The sequence below is a fragment of the Cydia amplana genome, chromosome 23 (genome assembly GCF_948474715.1).
Source record: "Cydia amplana chromosome 23, ilCydAmpl1.1, whole genome shotgun sequence".
Taxonomy (NCBI): Eukaryota; Metazoa; Arthropoda; class Insecta; order Lepidoptera; family Tortricidae; genus Cydia; species Cydia amplana.
In genome coordinates this window covers 3,158,731-3,177,496 of record NC_086091.1, presented here as the reverse complement: position 1 = coordinate 3,177,496, position 18,766 = coordinate 3,158,731, and the positions used below count along the sequence as shown (strand labels likewise).

Sequence of the window (18,766 nt, the reverse complement as noted above, 5' to 3'; positions counted from 1 at the left end):
AATTGAAAATATTTAATTGATTGACTAAATAATATACATATACTTAAATGTTAGAATGTATAAAATACTGTTAATATTATTATTTCAGTGGATTTAATTTTATTATAAGTTTGTTATTTCTTATGCTATTTTATTGCCAGCGAGAACTGTTTAACTTTTAAAAAAAAAGTCGGTTTGCTTTGGCGCCAATTTGGAATGTTTAAAAAGTTAGGCTGAAGTTTTTTCACTACTGATTTTGGAATTGTCATGTTTCATTGTATCGATACATATTGCATTAGAATTAAATTGTTTTAAGTAATACAAACTGAAGTTTTTAATTGGAATCTGTTTCAAACTCCGAAGCGGGAACACTACGTGCGGTTTTCAAAGGCCGGAGCCATCTTTTTAAGGAATAAACACCAAATTTATTACAGAAGGTCCGTGAGTTCCATGACCTAAGTAAGGTAAAGGTAAAAGATTGTTGGTGAATTGTTCAAAAGGTGAGTTATTTTTTATTTACAACTGTAGCCGTTTTTTTTTGTCAGTGCATTATATCAAATAAATATATGTATTATTACCTAATTGCTTGGTTTATACATCAAAATGTGCATTGAACCAAGTTCTTACCTATATTTTGTATTACGATAATGTCGAATGACGAGTTATTTGGGCTCTTTGTTAATGCATAATTAGCGTTTTCGATAGGCTATATAAAATAATTAGGTACATTTTCTCAATATTATATATGAGAGCGTGTGTTGACAAACGTAATATTTTGCTTTATTATGAAATTAAGTAGATATATAATTAACAGACCCATGATAATACACGTTTTTTTTTAAAATGACATATATATTAATGAAATGGACGTTGATTTCAGAATAATATTTTGACAAGATGCGTAAGCAGCGTGATCGACTGTCTTCGCGCTCCCGGTCAAGGACCAGGCAAAGGCGCGTAAGACGGACACGTTCGAGATCCGAGAGGCAACATCGCGGGCGGTCGGGGCGTTCGCAGTCCGAACGTTCACAGCCGAATCGATGCCTGAGGACGCCTTCGCGGTCGGAGCGACGCCGTGGCAAGCGGACACCGTCGGAGCGAAGCCGGCGCGAGCAGTTGCGGTTGGAGCAACGCCGTGAAGAAAGAACGCTGACGGAACAAAGGCGATGCGAGCTGTCGCAGTCACGTCGAAGTCGACGCGAGCGGTCGCACTCACATCGGAGTCAGCGCAAGCGGTCGCTGTCTGAGCGGCGCGGGAGCGAGAATAAGCGCGACAGAGCTTCCAGATCAACAACGCGGCGGCGTTCGCATGCAAACCGAAAAAGGTATTCAAGTCGGTCGAGAAGTCGTGCTTCACGTATGACAAACAAATATAAGAGTATTGACCGTAGTGTAACACGATCTAGATCGCGAGTACGATGTTCTCGATCGACTGAACGCTCAATATTGAAGTCACGCAGCACGAGACGTACTGCGTCACGTCGATTTAATTATTCAAGATCTGTTTTATATTCGCGTGGTAGAAGTTACTCTAGATGTGCACGTAATAGTAATCAAGGGCATCACAAGCGTTCTGAATGTAACATGCAAAATAATCGTTCATCTCCTATGCCTCAAATTGAATATACTTCACGGGTGCCAAGTCCTGTTCCAGAGAACAACGCACATTTAGGTAAAATTGATACAAGTTTAAATGAAAGTAAAGAGGTTGCAGCTACTGGAACGGGATCAATGGCAGCCGTGTCGGCTAATGAGATGGAGCAATGTTCTTCTTTGACAAACAACCAGTTATTAGAAACCCTTAATAAAACACTGCAAACTATGACAACTGTCGCATCTATGTCACATTCTAAAGGAAAATTTACTAATCTGAACGTTGTACCAGAGTTTGACCCAAATGTAAAGCACCAAACCATTATTAACTGGCTCAATAAAGTTAAAGAATGTGCAGAGATATACGGTTGGAATAGTCAACAAACTGCACATTACGCTCTCCCAAAACTTACTGGTACTGCAAAACGATGGTACGAAGGGCAACCAACGGTTTTACATTCATGGGAAATTTGGGAAGAGAAATTGAAATTAGCTTTTCCGTGTAATGAAAATTATGGACACTTAATAAATGAGATGATGAACATAACGGCTAAGTTTGGTGATAATTTAGAGGAATATTTTTATGAGAAATTAAATGCGCTTAATCGTTGTCTAATTGCAAATAGAAATGCCGTAGATTGTATTGTTTATGGTATAGAGGACAGGTCAGTTAGGTATGGTTGTGAGGCTGCTAGCTTCGATACTACTGACAAATTGTTAGGCTATCTTAAAACTGTCAAGCACGAACGAAATAATAAATTTAATAAACGAAATTCATTTAAAACAAGTATAGATTTAACACGGAAAAATCAAAGATTCCTTTTGAAATGTTACAACTGCAACGAAACGGGTCATACTATACCCCAGTGTAAGAAACCAAAAATAAAATGCCAGAAATGTTTGCGTTATGGTCACGATGATCCAAGTTGTACATTAGACATTTTAAAGAAATCTAAGGTTTTAGACGTAAAAACATTATGACTCAATCAAACTACCGTTGAACAAGCTGATCAAAAATTCAGAAAACCAATCCTAATAAATGGTTTACAATTAAACGGTTATATTGATTTCGGTTGCCAAGGCACTTTAATACAGGAATCGGCGGCTTGTAAAGTTAAAAATCCAATAGAATGGGCATTTGATAGTCTACCTTTCTTACGGGGATTTGGCAGTAAACTTATAAGAGCAATAGGAAAGTATACAGTTAATTTAAAAGTTGATAAAGCTGATTTAGAGGTTGAATTATTTATAGTGCCGGATTGTTATTTAGACTATGAAATATTAATAGGGCAAACTACCACTGAACAGCCACACGTTGAAGTTTATAAAACATATAAGGAGCTACTAATACAATCTACCAATTCCTGTGAAATTGATAAGCTAATAGTTAAATGCGCGTCAGAAGTAACCATATTTGGAGATGCGTCTATCAAAGTTTATGTTGGAAATAATTTTACGGGTAGTATATTTATTGAAACAGGCCATCGTTTAAATTATAAGCTCCAAATAGGGTCGATTAAGATAGTGAATGGTTTAGGTTACGTTACTATCATAAATACACGGAATGAAACTACAAAATTTATAAAGGATGAACTTTTACTGCGAACTTGTATAGACGTAAATCTAAAAGTGACTCAAGCACAAATTATTGATGTAAGAAAAATTGAAAAGAGCGCGATTACTTTGGATGAATTAAATATAGGATTAGAACTTGATGAAAAGCAGAAAAGTGTTTTACTAAAGTTAGTTAATGAATACCGAGACTGCTTTGCAAAGGATTTATCGGAACTAGGACAAACTCATGTTACAGAAATGGGTATAGTACTTAAGGATACAGAACCAGTAGTTTATCGCCCATATAGACTAAGTCAAATGGAACGATTAGAAGTGAAAAATATGGTTGATGAATTATTACAGTATGATATAATAAGACCGTCAACATCACCATACGCTAGTCCTATAATTGTCGTGAAAAAGAAAACTGGTGATAAGAGATTATGTGTCGATTATAGAGCTTTAAATAAAAAAACTGTTAAACAACATTATCCACTGCCTAGAATTGAAGACCAGATTGATCGATTAGCTGGAAATCAATTTTTCTGTGCTTTAGATTTAGCGTCCGGATATTACCAGATTCCTCTTTCAGAGGACGCAAAGCCTAAAAGTTCATTTGTCACACCCGACGGACAATTTGAGTTCAACAGAATGCCCTTCGGTATGGCTAACGCACCGGCGGTATTCCAACGAGCAATAAATTTAATATTAGGAAATTTACGATTTGATACTGCGTTGGCATACATGGACGATATACTAGTACCATCATCTAATTTCGATGAAGGCATAAAAAGATTGAAGTTGGTATTCGAAAAACTAAGATCAGCTAACTTAACACTTAAACCTCAAAAGTGTTTCTTTTTTCAAAAACAGGTTGATTATTTGGGCTTTGAAGTTTCAGGAGAGGGTATTAGGCCTGGCTCTAGAAAGTCAGAAGCCGTTTCAAATTTCCCTACTCCTAAAGATGTTCACAACGTAAGGCAATTTATAGGTCTGGCAAGTTTTTTCCGAAGATTTATAAAAGGATTTGCAGATATTGCCAAACCATTGACAATGTTGTTAAAAAAAGAATCTAAATGGATGTGGGGTAATGATCAGGAAAATGCATTTAATAAGTTAAAAAGTGCCCTTACATCAAGACCAGTATTAGCTTTGTATAACCCTAAAGCCGAGACTCAGATTCATACTGACGCTAGTAAGTCAGGCATTGGTAGCGTATTACTTCAGAAACAAGACGATGGGCTATTTCGACCAATAGCATATTACAGCCGCCAGACATCTCCAGAGGAATCACACTTCTCATCGTATGAGTTGGAGACACTAGCAGTGATTGCGTCATTGGTCAAATTTCGCCCCTATGTCCTAGGATTAAACTTTACAATAGTAACTGATTGTAACTCTTTGAGGGCAACATTTTTGAAGCGTGACATGATACCTCGAGTGGCTAGGTGGTGGAGCCTAATTCAGGAATATGACTGCGATATAACATACCGATCTGGGCAAGGAATGTTGCATGCCGACGCTCTAAGCCGCAACCCAATTTCAAATGACCGTGGAGTGGTTAAAACCATAGAAGCGTATGACGTCATGAACATTGATAATGACTGGTTGGCAACGGTTCAATATGATGATACTGAAATACGTAGAATTAAGGATATACTAACAAATAAGGACTATGATGATGTAGTAGATATTCGTAAAAATTTCACAGTGAAGCGAGATCGTGTGTATAGAAATACGGATGAAGGATTAAGATGGGTTGTGCCAAAAGGTTGCCGATGGCAAATTATGCAAAAGAATCATGATGATATTGGACACCTTGGCTTTGAAAAAACATTTGAAAGAATAAAACAGCACTACTGGTTTGCTCGCATGCGTCAGTTTATTAAGAAATATGTTACCGCCTGTCTCGAGTGTGCACATAATAAACTACCATCAGGAAAAAAACAGGGCTATATGCATCCAATACCAAAAGTATCCAAACCCTTCCACACGATCCACATAGACCACGTTGGTCCATTTGTTACCAGTAAAAAGAAAAACACACACATATTAGTAATTGTTGATGCCTATACCAAATACATAGTACTGAAACCTGTAAAAAGTACAAAATCGAAATATTCAATAGCAGCGTTAGAGGAATATTTCAATTTTTTCTGTCCACCGTTTAGATTAATAAGTGACAGAGGGAGCTCATTTACTAGTGCTAGTTTTAAAGACTTTATGAAAAGAAAAGGAGTGAAACATATTTTAAACGCCGTAGCCTCTCCACGTGCCAATGGACAAGTGGAGAGATATAATCGGACAATATTAGCTTCTCTTGCAGCGCAGAATCACGGGAATGATGAAAGACTCTGGGACGAAAAACTTTCTCAGGTGCAATGGGGATTAAATAACACCGTAAACAAAGGAACAGGTAAATCTCCTTCGGAGATTCTTTTCGGTCTTACTCTAACAGGCATTAATGAGGGTCCATTAATATCAGAAATATATCCAGATATTGCAGAGAACGATGCGCAACTAGATGTTTCTAACAATCTGGAAAATATTAGAAGTGAAGTAGACGCGCACGTTGTTAGAATGCAACATAAGCAAAAAGATCAGTTTGATAAAAAAAGAAAAGATGCCCCCAAATATAAAATAGGAGATTTAGTTCGTGTTGAGAGAGCTTCGCACGTAACGGGAAAGAGTAAAAAACTTCTTCCTAAGTTATCAGGTCCATACAGGGTTACTAATGTATTTGACAATGATCGATATGAAGTGACGGACACACCTTTAACAAAAAAAGGATCAACCACATACAAAGGGGTTTTTGCCGTAGATAAAATTTTTCCCTGGTTATGTTATAAAAATATTTCAGAAGGTTCGGACTCAAATGAGAGTGATAATGAGCAGTTTACAGACTAAGTTAATTATATTTCATATTTCCTTAAGCATAGAAAATAATGCAATAGTAAACAAAATGTATACCTAAGTATGTAATAGTAGACACGGCCGTCAGAGACGTGTACGTGTATAAGTATATATATTACCAGGCACGGCCGTCAGAGACGTGTACGTGTTTATCTATTATCAGGCACGGCCGTCAGAGACGTGTCCGTGTATATCTATTATCAGGCACGGCCGTCAGAGACGTGTACGTGTATATGTATAAATTTTATGAGGCACGGCCGTCAGAGACGTGTACGTGTATATCTATTATCAGGCACGGCCGTCAGAGACGTGTACGTGTATATGTATGTATGTATAAGCATATCTATTTTCAGGCACGGCGGTCAGAGACGCGTACGTGTATATCTATTATCAGGCACGGCCGTCAGAGACGTGTACGTGTATATGTATAAATTTTATGAGGCACGGCCGTCAGAGACGTGTACGTGTATATCTATTATCAGGCACGGCCGTCAGAGACGTGTACGTGTATATGTATGTATGTATAAGCATATCTATTTTCAGGCACGGCGGTCAGAGACGCGTACGTGTATATATATTATCAGGCACGGCCGTCAGAGACGTCTACGTGTATATCTATTATCAGGCACGGCCGTCAGAGACGTGTACGTGTATAAGCATATCTATTTTCAGGCACGGCGGTCAGAGACACGTACGTGTATAGTTTAGTTCATTATTTTACTGTAAAGTGCAGTGTACAATAAGCTAACAGCACAGTAAAGTTACTGTTAATAATACTAATTGGTCTATGTTGATTTTCTCTGAAGTACTTGTTTAGAAATATTAGTTATTTCTACTAGACAATTAAGTTATATCACGAGGGCGTGATATTTTCATCAGGATGGGCGAACTGTAAGATTCATAAAAATAATATGTTAAAAATTGGTGGAATTTATGTTATTGATGTATGAAATAGCATGTTTTGTCAATTAAATATATATAATTAATATTATATTCGAGTAACGACCAACTTATTACAGCATTATTGTTATCAAAGTGAAAACAACCTTAATGTCATGGAAATAGAAATCAATGTTTTTTTCGGCAGAATCTCAATATTCTGGTCTATGCCAATGATGGTATGACTTTAAAAAAAAAGTTACAATTGAAAATATTTAATTGATTGACTAAATAATATACATATACTTAAATGTTAGAATGTATAAAATACTGTTAATATTATTATTTCAGTGGATTTAATTTTATTATAAGTTTGTTATTTCTTATGCTATTTTATTGCCAGCGAGAACTGTTTAACTTTTAAAAAAAAAGTCGGTTTGCTTTGGCGCCAATTTGGAATGTTTAAAAAGTTAGGCTGAAGTTTTTTCACTACTGATTTTGGAATTGTCATGTTTCATTGTATCGATACATATTGCATTAGAATTAAATTGTTTTAAGTAATACAAACTGAAGTTTTTAATTGGAATCTGTTTCAATATTTACAGTTCGATGGTCCAATTGTTTAACACGATTAAAATCTCCTTTTAACAGAAAATGTAGGTTAAAAATAAAATAAATAAATAAAAACCACAAAGGTCATTCATTGCTGCAACATCGCCTTTATTGGCATTTTAATTTGCTATTTAAATAAAATTCCTGCATTCGTGAGTACTTGAGCGCCGTCCGTTAACTAATTAATACTTGTTTAATTGCTGTCATCATCGAAGTTGTCCTGACTATTGCTTTTGCTGAATAGGGATTTCTGGAAGCAAAAAAAAATACTTAGTTAAGCTTTCACGATTTTTACACATTATTGACCAAGCGTCAGCGAAGGTCTCCGTTTCAGCTTAGGCAACATATATTCATATGCCCGTATGTTCTTGTCTGCAGGTCGTATTTTTCAACCGATTCTCGTGAAATTTTGTGAGCAGGTTCGGTAGTTAGATATAATTTTACTGTAATTTCGTTTGTTGGAAAATGTTCAAAATGGCAGAAATTGTCATAAAGGATTTAAGTGCCTGTGGCACTTAAGACCTTTGTCAGGTCGCTGTGATAATAACTCAACGATGTATGTACCTATTTTTTATTTTTACTATTTTTGTGCTTATGAGGCTTGTTGCGACTATCGCGAGGTCTAGTTATTATCGACAACAAAACTGTATTACCTAAACCATAACAATTATTTATAACATACCTTAAAGCTACTGGGCTTCCAAGATTTGTAGGGCTGAAATGCAAAAGTGTTTGATTAGGGTTTGTGGCAATTGCGGTAGTTATATAGGTATTATTTTCTTGTCGATCATTAAACTAAAATAAATATTTATTCTAAATAGTTTTTTAGTAAATTATTTCGAGTCTCTTGATCTCGTCTCGTCTCAATGACGAATATTGTTTAGAGTCCGTCTAAGTTAATTTTGCACCCATAATAGAACAAAGTGAGGGAGTGTCATTATAAACGTAATATTTTCACTGCTGCCATGCAGAATTAGCTTGGCCCGACTCTACCTATGACTTTAATAATTATTTTCGTTAAAATGTTAAACATACCGAGTAATCTGATTTGTCGGAATTAAAGTAAGGCTGAAAAAGGTAATAATTAATTAATGGGTTATGTTAGGTTAGTTAGACAGAGAGGGGATACCGCGAAAACCGAAATTCGCAAATTGCGGGGATCTTTCTCTTTTACTCCAATGAAGGCGTAATTAGAGTGGCAGAGAAAAATGACCGCAATTTGCAAACTTCGATTTTCGTGGAGACTCTGTAGAGTTAGACCAAGCTAAGTTGGCAGCGATTTTAATAGCGTGCAAGTGTTATTTAAACGTAATAATTTCATAGAATACGTAATAATTGTTTATGCAGCTTATAGCGACTCTCGCGAGATCTACAGCTCACAGACCCACTATTTATTATCGACAACAAAACTGTATGTGTATAAACCATAACAATTAACATACAGCTTGGCAAAAAAGAGTAGAAATTAAAAAGTGACAACACTGTAGTGTCGTCCCGTTTTCTTATATAAATTGGTTTGAAAGGACTACAATGTTGTCACTTTTTAATTTCTACTCTTTTGTGCCAAGCTGTACCTTAAAGCTACTGGGCTTCCAAGATTTGTAGGGCTGAAATACAAAAGTGTTTTATTAGGGTTTCTAGCAATTGCGGTAGTTATTATTTTCTTGTCGATCATTAAACTAAAATAGGTAAATATTGATTCTACATATTTTTTAGAATACCATTTCAAGTTTCTTTGATCTCGTCTCTCTTAATGATGAATATTGTTTTGAGCCAATCTAAGCTAACTTTGCACCCATAATAGAACAAAGTGCGAAAATGTCATTAAAAACGTCATATTTTCATAAAAAAATGACATTGCTGCCATGCAGAGCTAGCTTGGTCCGACTCTACCTATGACTTTAATAATTACGAGTATTTTCATTAAAATGTTAAACATACCGAGTAATCTGATTTGTCGGAACTAAAATAAGGCTGAAAAGGTAATAAATAATTGGATAAGTTTAGGTTAGACAGTAGAGTAACTAAGTTGACAGCGATTTTAATAGCCCATACTGTGCAGTGTTATTTACACATCATAATTTCATAGAAGTATACGTTTGAATAACCCTTGCGCCCTTGCACAGTCTGAGCTATCAAAATAGCCACTAATTAGCATAGGGAAATATATACCTAATTTAAAACCGGTTACTAAATTTAAATGTTTCTAAAACCGGTTTAACCTGCATAATTTGAATATTGGGTATACTTCATGCAGTTATCAGGTTGAGAGGTGAATATGAAGGTCATACTGAACAGCTATTATTATAGAGCCCACCCCGAAATCGCGAAAAAAAATCAGCTGTACCATAGTTTAGTTCAGTTCAGTTCAGTTTATTTATTCAAGAACAATTTACATCGTGTTTGAATATTCAATATATATACAGTTATGATTAGCCTAGTGGACAAAACAAAAAAGCATGCAAAACATACATGATTATTCAATAAATAAATTCTATTATGAGACAATTCTATAGAATAGATAACACTTGTGATTCGCCGAAATCTATGAGCCTGCAGATTTTTTTCGCGTATTTGGGGTTGACCCCATAGTAATTCAGTTAGACCCCTTACACTTCTCAATTTTAACTAGATACGTTTTTCTATAAATCGACGCACCTTAAAATCGTTCTTCGATTTAAAATAGGGCTGGAAGGAAAGAAATTAGCAGCATTTAAAACTTTGTATGAAATTTGTTTTTCGCTCATAATTTTTACAATAATTAAAAAATCTAAAAAAGTCAAACGTAGGGGCATAGCTACGGTCAATAATATACATCCAATTATCTATATATATAAACGTGAAAGACCTGACAGACTGACTTAAACCAACGCACAGCCCAAACCGCTGGGACTAGGAAGTCCAAATTTGGCAAGTAGGTTCCTTATAAGGATGCTGATAAGCAATAATGTGTCAACCCACAAAAACTTAAAAAAATAGATTTTAATGCCATATTGTAGCTGGTCCGCTCGACTTCATTTTGCAAAAATGACCTTAGTGATTTGAAATTTATAAATATACCAAAAGAAGGAAAAAAGGTAACCACAAATCCGTTAACATCTGTTGTCTGTTTTGCATTAATGCGTTTAGTGCCTTAACTTATTGCAGTAATGGCCAGAACGCATACTAAAATGTCAATAATGTCTTAAGAGAGGTTAACTCATTATTGCGGAAATCACATTCCATTAGTTCTGTTTTACCAGAAGCGCTATGAAGGTAACTGTTGCTAAAAATGATGTTTATAATAAGTAATTTTACGAATTTTGTGCACAAATATGTTAATTGTTGCGGTTTTAAAGAGATTAATACTGCCGATCGAAATAAGGTATTTATAAAGCGTAATCACATTAGTTTTTAAAGGTTTTATATTTGAGGAAAGTTTACCGAATTAAACCCAGATTAAACCAAACAAAACGGCAACGTGCTGTAGTTTTTCTAAGCAATTGATTTTAAATGCCAAATTCAACAACTTGAATGTATGTGCATTCGTAAAATAATGTTATTTTTATAATTATAATGATTTTAAATAACTTGTTACACTTGAATCATTCTTGCAAATCGAAAAAAATATCATATTAATGCATTATGAGGCTTGATTGATTATTGTAAAACAAAATTTATAGTATGTTAGTATATAGCCACAACAAGTTATGTGCTATAACATGTTGATTATAAGTTCAAAGGCAGATTTACACAATTAGCAAAACTGTGTTAAGTATAATGACACGTTATTGAGAAAGTTTGACGTCATGATGCAATTCGCAATAAACAAAAAGGGGATTATTGCGACTAATTTAAATTTATTACGAAAATTATAAGTATAAATCACTAGTATTAATTGTATTTAAACTGACAAATACAACAGCTTAATCAAAATCTTTAATTTTTAGAACAAACACTCTAAAACCGCGAAAAAATCTTTAGACGCCATTTTCTCAGAATGGTGCTTGTGTGGGTAAACACATTATTGCTTATCAGCATCCATAAGGTCTAGGGGTCCACTAAGAAAGGATCTTTCAAAATTCATCCCCTAAAGGGGTGAAATGGGGGTCCAAAATTAAAAAAACTCTCCTGCGCGTGCGAAGCCGCGGGCAAAAGCTAGTGTCAAAATATTTTCAATAATGTCAATATGCAGAGAGGAAAATAGGGACTACGTTTGTATGGAGAAATGGCCGCCTGTTTAAGTTTTGGGTAAGTTTTATTTATTTTGGTGTACTGCCATCTCGCCGAAATATTTTTCGCCTAATTTCACTTCCCAACCAACTTATTGCAGTACTCTTAGTTGGCAAACCAATGCTTGGCATATTATTATTTAGCATAATTTTTATTTGATCACAATTTTATTTAGCAGATGTTCATTTTACCACGATTTATTTAGAAAAATAGTCACTAAGCAAATGTTTCATTATACCTAACTATTTATTGTTAAATGATGTTTGCCCAAATTGAAACTTCGCATACTTTTTATTTGGTCACAATTTTATTTAGCAGATGTTCTTTTTACCAAAATTCATTAGGTAAGACAAATAGTTATTTAGCAAATGTAATTCGGTATTAAGAAATTCGATCTTTTGTTAACTCGGAAAAATGAAATTCGTGTTTTTAAAATAAGACCTAAACGCACTTTTTTAAGTCTAACTAACCAAAATCCGAATCGGAGCACCCCACTATCCACGTGGTCTTGTCTGTCCTACCCCTAGAGTGTATGTAAAAAGCCGGAGGCGCGGAGGGGAAGCAGACCTCGCGCGTCGTAGCAAAGCGCAGAGCACAATGTGAGCCGTAGCGGCTGAGGCTGATCACCGAAGGCGACCAACAAGCCGAAGCTGCGGAGGCGAGCATTTGTGCCTGCGCTTTGATAAGCAACGGCGAAGGGGCTGCTTTGCCCGTAGCGCCGGAGCAGATGCGAAGTCCGATAGAAAACTACCTACATAACGAAATAAAATGCTACTGTAACTTGTACCATGAGTACTACATTATTAGGGTATTTAGTAGTATGCATCACAATATTAGGCGAAAAATAATTTATGCCTATCAATACATTCGACATAACAATAAAAGACATTTTGAAACATGACCAACTAAATATTTTGCTATACAATAATATTGTAAATAATAATTTGCGACATGTTATATATGCGAAACATTGGTTTGCCATCTGATAGTTTTGCCAAATGATACTATGGGAAGAATAGTTTGGGAAATGATAATTTGCCATACAATTTTCGGCCACATATTAGTAAACCATTTATTTTATTCGTTTAAATTGACTTAGTATAAGTATACTTAATTTTAATAAAAGTTATTGTATTTTTTACTTACTTGATATTCTGATGATGAGCTCTCGTCAGATTTATATGAGTCGAAGGGCTGAAATGAAAGAGTATTGTTTTGTTTATACTTTATAAGTAACGCCTACATGACCTAGCTACACTAAAGGGGCCCACCAGTGATTACCAGTCCTCCGGACGATATCGGCCTGTCAGTTGTTTGCAACTGTCACCTTAACTGACACGCCGATATCGTCCGGCGGACTGTCAATCAGTGGGCCCCTTTGGGCCTTAATCGCGGCGAAGTGCGGTTTAATAGGTGATCCTGTGATTCCTGTGCTATGAAAAACGCTGCCAATGTAGGTTGGTTTAACTCTGAAGTATTTTTTTCTCATAATAAAGATTCATATTTTTTTCCAAATATATTTAATACTGCGATAAAAAATTTGGATATTTAATATAACTTTGTTATTTTTTGGCCTTTTATATAAAGTATACCTAGTTTTTTTTCTTTTTTTCTATATAATTAGATTTATAAGTGTACCTAGAAATTATATGAAGTTAGGTTGTTACTGACAGAATCTGTGCGGAAAGAGAAGAGTCGTAGAATGTATTGAATCCCATACATTTCACGACTTTTCTCTTTCCGTATAAACTCTACTAACACATTATTTTAACGTTTTACCAGTTTAACTGGTTATTGAAACTATATTATTCATAGTTTGTGCAATAAAATGTAAATAAATAAATATTTACCTGGAACTTTGACTTAAACGAGTTTGAGCTCATTGAGCTGTAGCTGCTGGGGGCCTAAAATAAAATGATAAAGTAAAAAAAAATATTCTACAAAATTGATTAACGTATCAAATAGACGAATAATACATTGTTATTGATCATCTGAATTTAAGGCAGGTGTTCAAAATTACCTTGACGCGACTTTATTATTAAGAGAATAAGAGCGTGTTAAGGTAATTGTGAACACCTCGCCCGCTTAACAACTTCTGCTGTTGACTGTAGGACTTACATTTCCGCTTGGTGAATAGACGAAATAATTCTGTAAATTATACAGCTTACATAAACGGTTTTGGTCTAAATCCGATTGTGTACTAAAGCTTAAGTTTATTAAGATGCGTATTCTGATTATAATAACAGGTAATGAATTTCATCTGGATAGGTACCATTATGGGATATGTTAAGGATTTGAGCTGTCAATGTCAAAAGTGACGTTTCTGAGTGATAAACAAATAATACTCTGACCAGAATTTGAACCCGGGACCTCCTACTTCGTAGCCTGGGCCACTACCGTTAGGATTTAGGCCGGTGTTTTATATCTAGATTTCAATTTAAGGCACGTTTATACAAAATATACTATATTCTGTTTTCAATCTGTATTTAAGCTCTTTTTACACACCTTGTAGTTCTTCGACCGGTATGACTGAAAGAAATACTATTTTAATAAAACATAGTAAACAGTTGATTTTTAAGTAGGTAGCATATTGTTAAGTTAACACAAACTTTTAATGAATTATTTAAAAAAAATAATCTAATGTCACGTATTACTAATGTGTGTTTATTTGTTTATCACTTAAAATAATTTATTACTACGACAAGAGTGATTATATTTTATTTAATATTTGAATACCTTATCCGGAGGATGCTGTTGAAATTATTGAAATATACTTAATTATTGTGCATTTTATAAACTACGCAATTTCACAGATAAATAATTCAATTGATATTTACGTGCAAGAAAACCAATTAAAAAAACAAAATTATGAAAGCACAGATTAATGTAGGTAAAGATAAATAATCGATGTTTTGATATAAAATATTTAACATTTCATAATTGATAACTCACGTATGAGAAGTGGAGAGACTGCAACGGAAATAAATGAATGAGTATTAAATATTATCTCATTAAATCTACGAGTAATAGCATTACAAACTTTTTTAACCTACCATGGTTTTTAACATTTTAATTACTATTATCTTGGAAAAACTTATCTTGTATATTCGTTTTAAAAGATCCAGACATTTAGAAACTGTTGATAATGCTATTTTCATAGAGTCACTCATTAAAACAAAATACACATGATAAATATGCCCATTTTAAGAGTAATACATATATTAAGTTTTTTTACTTATAATATTTACTTCATTTTAAATATTTACCCCTAGGTTGTGTGTTCTCGTGTATTTCTGAAAGTAAAAATTATTGGCTTTTAAATTAATGTTTAACTCCGACTTTTATAAATAAGGATAAAATGTAATGCTTAATCCTAATATGTTGTATCTACAGTATTATATATGGTTGCATTATGTTGCATTTAAAATTGTCATTTATTTACAAAATATCTAAGAACGTTTATTTACAAAAGTGCAAATCTTCGGGTTACATTTTATTGAGTCTTTGAATTTTATAAAGACTATTAATTTATATTAAAAACTGCTTGATGCGTCTATATAATCAGAAAAAAAATATTAACGTGAAACATTCTTAAATAAGGGAAAAGTCCACCGATGGACAGTTAAGAGTGTTGCTGTTTGTACTTACGTTGAACTTATTTGATGACGGGGACTGTTAGAAAAAAAAAATACAAGAAAATGTTAGTATTTATTTATACTTATATATATGTTTTTGAGATAAATATACCAAAGATAGTGTTGACGCTTCAAAAATAAATTTAGGCGTTAGGTACTTACGTATTCTACTTTCAAAACCTGCAAGGTATGAACAAAAATTAGCCAATGTTTACGACTAACAACTAAGACAAAAAAATAAGTAAGTAGGTACTCTTATTGAAAAATAAAAATATTGGAAACACTGATTTGAATGATATTATACATATAATCTATATTGCCAATCGAATAAATTACTTACACCCTGGCCTTCGTATTTCTGAAAACAAAAATCATTAAATTAAACATTTATCATAATGAAACGAAATAAAGTTTAATTCAAAGACATTATTCACTTCATGTAATTTTTTGTTATCATAAATTAAGACTAAAAATAATCTGAGTTGTTACGACAGGTGTTGCTTTAATTTTTAGTTAAATAATTTGTAGGTTTTGAACTTTAATGACCGTTTTAGTGATTGGCGTTCGTTTCATGTACGACTTAGACTTCATTTCGCATTCACCAATCAGCGTGAGCGATCTTCAAGGTCGTGTCAAAATAATAAGTTGTCAAATCTGTATCTGGCTCTATGTACTTACATTATTGAGATAGTCCAAGTAAGAAGATAGTTCAGCTACGCGCTGGCTCGACTATAAAGAAATATACATGTTTTCTTATTATTATTCCTTATTCAAATCCATACTATTATAACTTAATCTGTCTGTTACTTATTCACGACTAAACTGCGGAATCAATTTTGTACTAGACTAAGTACTTTCATTGCCCTGGGGAGGGAATAAATGTCAAAAACTGAACGAATCTCTCGCGGGCAGAGCCGAAGATATAGCATGGAATGTTTTATTAAAGCAAAAGTACATAAAAATTAAATACCCTGTAACTTCTCTGAAACGATAGAAAAAATTGCGAAATTATCGGTTCTTGTAAAACAATACCGGTTTTGGTTAACGTTGCAAGTTTGGCATTACATTTACTACTTGGTAACTTTACAATTATAGTCTCGTCACGTCACCCATTTTGGCACTTCAAGCATGTTTTATCGTACAATGTGACTAAAATTGAGCAGATTTCATCATACGCGTGTAACTGTAAACATATTGGTAGAAAAACCGGTTAAGCACATAAGTTTATGATAAACTGGTTAAAAATGTCAACTGTGCAATTAAATGTTAATACTTAATACTAGTCTTTTCAATGGTACCTCTCTATTTTAACATTGACTTACTTCGACATTAGAGCTGCTAGACGATCGTGACTAGAAAATAACAATAAATTAATTAATGAGGGCCGTTTTATTATTGTCAGAAATTGAAAATCCTTCTTTACTTTATAATGATGGCTAAATGCTGAATGCAAGACGGTTTAAAATAAGTTTTCTTTTCAAAACCCAAATGCATAATGGCTGTGAAGTGTGAAGGTATTTGAAAACTATTTTGGCCAAGAGTAGTATTGAAATTTTATGTAGTTTGTTTTTAAGTTGTTGTATCATAAGTCATGACACGACTTGTAGTGCATCTCGCATACACCAATAAGAACGAGCGAGATGCCTGATGACACGACTCACAGTACATTTCGCGTGCACCGCGAGCATTTCAATATAAGATTTGGTTTGTAAATGATAAGATAGTAAATAATTAATGTTGCGGGAAAATGTGGCAATAATACTAGAAACTCACTTCATAGGTTGAATTTTCATCGTCATCTTCTCTATCGCTATCAGATCGTTTGTTGCTGCTTGATCGTGATAAACTCTGTAAAATAGAAAAAAAAATACACGTGATATCTTCTCGGACAACTCCCCTCCCCCATTTGACATTTTTCTGACTCCCACCCCCATAAACGATCACATATAACGCGCCAACCTCAAACGTCGGCCCGGCCGAACGAAACTCGCGGATTGGACCAATTCACTGCTGCACAACATGGGCCAATCACGGCTCCGGATTGCGACGCACCGCACGTGAGCGACCGGATACAGAGCGCCTACCGCGAACCACGTTCGACGTGTTGCCTCTCTGTCGCACTTGTAAGTTCATACGTAAGTGTGACAGGGAGCCCTCAGATACGTACCCGCCGCTCCCGCGCAGTTCGGCAATACGATTAATGTGCTTAACTGATATTTTGTAAAATCATATAAGTAATTAGTGTTAACCTAATAAGTTTCCTCACGTGTACTTTACCAGTGCAACTGTTTAGTTGATATCTGCGTCTTTTCACTTTAAAATATAGCCTCCTCATCGAACCCCGAGCTAGCTGGCGCTACACACATGATTTTTGGAGAAGCCCCATGAAACAGATTGTTTTAGTGTGTGTTTTAGATTGTTAAAATCAAAATCAGCCTCCTACCCTGACTGATTCCAATTTTTTTTTTTGCGAGCGTGTATTTTTTTCATAAATACACGTTCTTCTCTAATGGTTTTATTTATTGATACTGTCATAAAGTTTACTTTAAAAATGAATAACATAAACATCTTCCAGATGGTGCTACGCCTAAGTGTTTTGATTTCATTGCAAAATTATTTTTACATAATCAAACATGTCGCGCGAGTGACTTAAAACAAGTGAGTCTAAACCGTAAAATTATTCAATGTTAGTATGTCTCACAACAGTTTAAATTCGATTATTTTTACATAGTTTTGCCAGTTGGCCAGTTCAAATTATAAATTACGGTAAAATTAAGTACGGTAATTTGGCTCCATACAACGACTAGGGAATATAAACCGCTTTTTATTTGTATGAAATTACGGTTAATAACCGATTTTCCCATACAATTAAAAACCGGTTAACATCCCCTAATAACAACCTGGCCGAAAATCATATTTTGTAAAAAAGAACGGAGTCTGTAAAGATTACCTATATAAATACTAGCGACCCGCCCCTGCTTCGCATGGGTTACACAAAACCTTTACAAATTATACACCTAAACCTTCCTCAATAATCTTCTATTGATTGGTGAAAACCGCTTCCCTTAAGTACTTTTTGAATTTATCGCGAACATAAATGACAGACACACATAAATAGACAGACGTGGCGCGGACTTTGTTTTATAAGGTGTAGTGATTTAGCACAACGCAATAAAGTAGGTAACATATATTTTTGTCCATGTAAGGTATTTAAAATCAATAAATGACATACAGAAAATAAATAGACACGCAGAGATATATAAAAACGACCATTAATGACATTAAACATACACTTACTTCGTAAGTCGAGTTCTCATCATCATCATCTTCTCGGTCGCTGTCTGACCTCGCGTATTTCTAAAAAAAAGTAGATGCTATGTGAAATAAGA

The 18,766-nt window shown here is 34.5% G+C and overlaps 3 long non-coding RNA genes across 3 annotated transcripts; all 3 read right to left on the bottom strand.

The window, feature by feature from the left end:
- Positions 1–7,617: 7,617 nt before the first annotated feature.
- On the bottom strand, positions 7,618–12,942 carry LOC134658732 (uncharacterized). The gene is made up of 4 exons (XR_010097720.1): positions 12,889–12,942; positions 8,566–8,598; positions 8,213–8,245; positions 7,618–7,780 (listed from the first exon to the last, which is right to left on the bottom strand). It is a non-coding gene; the product is annotated as an uncharacterized LOC134658732 (long non-coding RNA).
- A 916-nt stretch (positions 12,943–13,858) lies between these two features.
- Positions 13,859–15,062, bottom strand: LOC134658702 (uncharacterized). Its single transcript, XR_010097714.1, has 5 exons — positions 15,009–15,062; positions 14,695–14,712; positions 14,479–14,493; positions 14,248–14,283; positions 13,859–13,890 (listed from the first exon to the last, which is right to left on the bottom strand). It is a non-coding gene; the product is annotated as an uncharacterized LOC134658702 (long non-coding RNA).
- A 328-nt stretch (positions 15,063–15,390) lies between these two features.
- On the bottom strand, positions 15,391–16,109 carry LOC134658874 (uncharacterized). Its single transcript, XR_010097751.1, has 4 exons — positions 16,056–16,109; positions 15,718–15,735; positions 15,540–15,557; positions 15,391–15,414 (listed from the first exon to the last, which is right to left on the bottom strand). It is a non-coding gene; the product is annotated as an uncharacterized LOC134658874 (long non-coding RNA).
- Between the last annotated feature and the right edge of the window lie 2,657 nt (positions 16,110–18,766).